At 53.9% G+C, this 5,000-nt stretch overlaps 1 pseudogene; it reads left to right on the top strand.

The window, feature by feature from the left end:
- The window catches only part of LOC137307676 (U2 spliceosomal RNA), a 117-nt pseudogene extending 63 nt beyond the window's left edge, over positions 1 to 54 (top strand).
- Positions 55 to 5,000: the final 4,946 nt, after the last annotated feature.

Here is a 5,000-nt window from a genome sequence, read left to right as displayed (position 1 = left end):
CCACTCCACGCATCGACCCAGTATTGCAGTGTCTCTGGGAACGGTGCAGCTCCCCGTGGGGAGATATTCAAAAGGAAAATCAGCTCTTTCCCAGTGTCTCTGTGTGTGTGTGTGTGTGTGTGTGTGTGTATTATTACTGAGAATAAAGCTGATATCTCTCTCTCTCTCTCACTCAGAGCTGCTGTGGAAGGAAACCTTTTTAAAAAGAACTTTCTCAGCTCAGTGGTATTTTTTTCTTCTCCAAGGCTGAGTGCCGCTCGCACGGAGCGATATAATTCAAAGTGCAAAATAACTTGGCGTCGTTGACTTTAAACAAGCAGGGTCTGCTTCCAAATGAAAGCTGCGCTCCCGAACTGGACTGACTGTCTGTCTGTCTGTCTGTCTGTCTGTTTGTCAAGGGGAGGAAAAGGTGGCGGTGGTGGTGGTGGTGAGGGTGGAGCTTTACGCTCAGGAGGGGAGACTTTCTTTCAGAGGTGCCAATTAATCTGCAGCAGAAAGTCATCCCCCCCCAACCGGGATTCGAAGCCCGGTCCTGACCACGAGACCACCGGGGAGAGTTGCCTCAAGTCCCTGAGGGACCTGGACACGAGGCCGAATACACACGCACGCCTGCTGCACTGGCAGCAGCGACCAACAGGGGGCCGACCGGCTGATCCTTCCCTTTCACAGGCAGGCTTTTGGCCCTCGCTCAAACGACAAAGGTGTTCAGAAGGAAGTCCTGGGGGGAAGGCAGGCAGGGAGGGACGGACACAGGGAAGTCCGCACAAAACAGGTCCCCTGGAACCTCTGACCCACAAAACCGGGTTCCTGGTGAAAGCAGTCCTGCCATTGACAGGACAATGGACAGGACCCGGCAGCTTGAGACACATCTTTCTTTCAATAAGCAAGTTCTTTTTAAAAAAGTTTCCTTCCACAGCAGCTCTGAGTGAGAGAGAGAGAGAGAGAGAGAGAGAGACACTGACTCACTGACTGACACCGACACACACACACACACACACACATATTATTTATTATTATTTTAAACGACAAAGGTGTTCAGAAGGAAGTCCTGGGGGGAAGGCAGGCAGGGAGGGACGGACACAGGGAAGTCCGCACAAAACAGGTCCCCTGGAACCTCTGACCCAGAAAACCGGGTTCCTGGTGAAAGCAGTCCTGCCATTGACATGACAATGGACAGGGCCCGGCAGCTTGAGACACATCTTTCTTTCAATAAGCAAGTTCTTTTTAAAAAAGTTTCCTTCCACAGCAGCTCTGAGTGAGAGAGAGAGAGAGAGAGAGAGAGAGAGACTGACTGACTGACTGATACTGACACCGACACACACACACACACACACATATTATTTATTATTATTTTAAACGACAAAGGTGTTCAGAAGGAAGTCCTGGGGGGAAGGCAGGCAGGGAGGGACGGACACAGGGAAGTCCGCACAAAACAGGTCCCCTGGAACCTCTGACCCAGAAAACCGGGTTCCTGGTGAAAGCAGTCCTGCCCCGCCCTGCCATTAACATGACAATGGACAGGGCCCGGACCAGGCGCAGCGGACGGTAGCGAGCAGTCGGAGGGTGAAAATCCGCCAGTGGGTGAAAAGGAGAGCCGTGCGGTGAGAGGAGGCGGAAAGCGGTTCGCAGACTTTCGCTGTACCTCCGGCGGGCAGCGCCGCACCTCCGAGCGCTCGGTACCGTCCGCTGCGCCTCGTCCTGCCGCACGCGACGAGCCGTCCCCGGAGGAAATCGGCCTCGGCCTTCCTGAGATATCAGTCTCCAGGTGGGACAGAAAAACCGGGGGCCCCCGGCTCGCTTTCGGCGGCCCGCTAGTCGACTTCCCGTCGTGCGAACGCGATCCTTCCGGTACCCTTCGGTGCCCCTTGCCCGACTCTAGCTCCGGTGGTAAAGCGGAGTCGGTCGGTCTGACGGCCGCCGAGTTAGCAGGCGGAAAGCGGTTTGCAGCCTTTCGCTGTACCTCCGGCGGGCAGCGCCGCACCTCCGAGCGCTCGGTACCGTCCGCTGCGCCTCGTCCTGCCGCACGCGACGAGCCGTCCCCGGAGGAAATCGGCCTCGGCCCTCCTGAGATATCAGCCTCCATACGGGCGTCACAAATCAGTGGACATGGTCAGCTGCAAAGCAGTGTCATTACAACCTTTCATAAACGACAGGGCAGCACCGCACCGCACTGCACTGCACCCCACACTACATCACACTTGCCTGCCTGCCTGCCTGCCGCTGCCTACTCTCACCAGCGGACCAAAGTGAGGATAACACCCCGAAGCAAGCATCTCCCTTGCCGCCCACCAGCCCACACCAATCCCCTTGCCTGCCTCCCACAAATTCCACCAGCGAGGCAAAGTGAAAATCAACCCCCAAAAAACGCACTCCACACCGGCCATCGCCCGCTATACACCCCCCCCCGGGGCGAATATTAAGCCCGAGAACACCGACTGTAACCAACCGCAGTGAAAAGTTGAAGTGGCAACTCATTAACCAGATTTACACTTGGCAACTCATAAACCAAATGAACAAAAAATCTGGTTAATGAGTTGCCCAAAATAAATCTGGTTAATGAGTTGCCACTTCAACTTTTCACTGCGGTTGGTTACAGTCGGTGTTCTCGGGCTTAATATTCACCCCTGGGGGGCGGGGTGGGTGATTCTGGGGGTAGTGTCCGGGAGGGTGAGCCTTTTATTCGGCAGGAGGCGTGTGGGGAAATCATCAACCTGTCAGACGATGAGTTGTCACAAACGCCATTGCTTAATGAAAGCTGCGCTCCCGAACTGGACTGACTGACTGTCTGTCTGTCTGTCCGTTTGTCAAGGGGAGGAAAAGGCGGCGGTGGTGGTGAGGGTGGAGCTTTACGCTCAGGAGGGGAGACTTTCCTTCATGCCAATTAATCTGCAGCAGAAAGTCATCCCCCCCCGACTGGGATTCGAAGCCCGGTCCTGACCACGAGACCACCGGGGAGAGCTGCCTCAAGTCCCTGAGGGACCTGGACACGAGGCCGAGGACACACGCACGCCTGCTGCACTGGCAGCAGCGACCAGCAGGGGGCTGACCGGCTGATCCTTCCCTTTCACAGGCAGGCTTTTGGCCCTCGCTCAAACGACAAAGGTGTTCAGAAGGAAGTCCTGGGGAGGAGGGAGGGAGGCAGGGAAATCAGCACAAAGCAGGTCCCCTGGAATCTCACACCTGCGTCCCAGAAAACAGGTCTCCTGGTCAAAGCAGTCCTGCCCCGTCCTGCCATTAACGTGACAATGGACAGGGCCCGGCAGCTTGAGACACATCTTTTTTTCAATATGCAAGTTCTTTTTAAAAAGGTTTCCTTCCACAGCAGCTCTGAGTAAGAGTGAGAGAGAGAGAGAGACTGACACTGACACTGACACTGACACACACACACACACACACACACACACACCGTCTCCCATCCGATTGGTGGACTATGGGATTGAAAATCGAACTTTGAGTTTCAATGCAGGGGGGAGAGCGCGAACGCAGCCCCTCCCAACTACCACACGCGCGTTGTTGTTGTTGTAATATAGAACTGCAAGTTGCCGTTGTCGTGGTCGTTTCGAATCAGCACAAAGTAGGTGCCTCCCTGGAATGTCACACCTGCGTCCCAGAAAACAGGTCTCCCGGTCAAAGCAGTCCCGCCCCGCCCTGGGATTAACGTGACAATGGACAGGGCCCAGTCAGGGAGCAGCTTGAGAGACGTCTTTCAATAGGCGCTTCTGAAACATTAACGCCTTGTTTCTTTCGACAGTTTAACCAGCCTTTAACACGCCTTGTGTTTTTATTTCCCATTTCCAGCCAGCCAGCCCAGCCAGCCGAGCCGAGCCAGCATCTGCAGTATTTTTTTTGATTGGTCTTGCCTGCCGTGGAATGAATGTTTCAACACGAGCTGCTGATTGTCAGCACCTCACCTCTTTCTCAATTGGCCGTTGCAATCTCACTCGCTCGCTCATTGTGAGACACGTCACGTCACGTCACTAGTTTTACTCAAAGAGGTTTCCTTCCACGGCAGTTCGTTAGTGACTGAGACTGACTGACGGAGGTCCGTTGAGACACAACCCTCCCCCATCTGATTGGTGGCCTACTGGCAAATTTACCAATCTGTCAAGCAATCCTGGCAAGAAAGGAAAAAACGGCAACTTCTTTAAACTCATCCACTGTTGCAATTAGAAACGGTGGCAAAAAATGTGGCCAGAGTGGGAGAGAACGGCAGTGCTGCGAGACTGCTTTCAACACCGGCAGCCAGAGAACAAAGAGGGAGGGCAAACAGGACCCGAGATCAATTCGCATCGAGCGCGGTATCGCTTCTCGGCCTTTTGGCTAAGATCGAGCGTGTTCCTTTTCGGGCTTATTTGGATCTGAGCGGACTGGAACGCTGGCCGCGACCTCGTGCGCTCGCAAAGTGCGGACTTTGCTGTGATTGGTCGTTTGTGTGCTGGCTCCGCCCCTAAATTTGCATAAGGACCAAATCAACACTGCAATGGCAGGGAAGGGTTCCTGGTGAAAGCAGTCCTGCCACTGACATGACAATGGACAGGGCCCGGCAGCTTGAGGCACATCTTTCTTTCAATAAGCAAGTTCTTTTTAAAAAAGTTTCCTTCCACAGCAGCTCTGAGTGAGAGAGAGAGAGAGAGAGAGACACTGACTGACTGACTGATACTGACACCGACACACACACACACACATATTATTTATTATTATTTTAAACGACAAAGGTGTTCAGAAGGAAGTCCTGGGGGGAAGGCAGGCAGGGAGGGACGGACACAGGGAAGTCCGCACAAAACAGGTCCCCTGGAACCTCTGACCCAGAAAAACGGGTTCCTGGTGAAAGCAGTCCTGCCATTGACATGACAATGGACAGGGCCCGGCAGCTTGAGACACATCTTTCTTTCAATAAGCAAGTTCTTTTTTAAAAAGTTTCCTTCCACAGCAGCTATGAGAGAGAGAGAGAGAGAGACACTGACTGACTGACTGATACTGACACCGACACACACACACAC

Source organism: Heptranchias perlo, unplaced genomic scaffold (genome assembly GCF_035084215.1).
Source record: "Heptranchias perlo isolate sHepPer1 unplaced genomic scaffold, sHepPer1.hap1 HAP1_SCAFFOLD_1089, whole genome shotgun sequence".
NCBI classification, from domain to species: domain Eukaryota; kingdom Metazoa; phylum Chordata; class Chondrichthyes; order Hexanchiformes; family Hexanchidae; genus Heptranchias; species Heptranchias perlo.
The sequence above is the reverse complement of the archived record's forward strand: the minus strand, read 5'-3'. Positions and strand labels throughout refer to the sequence as shown.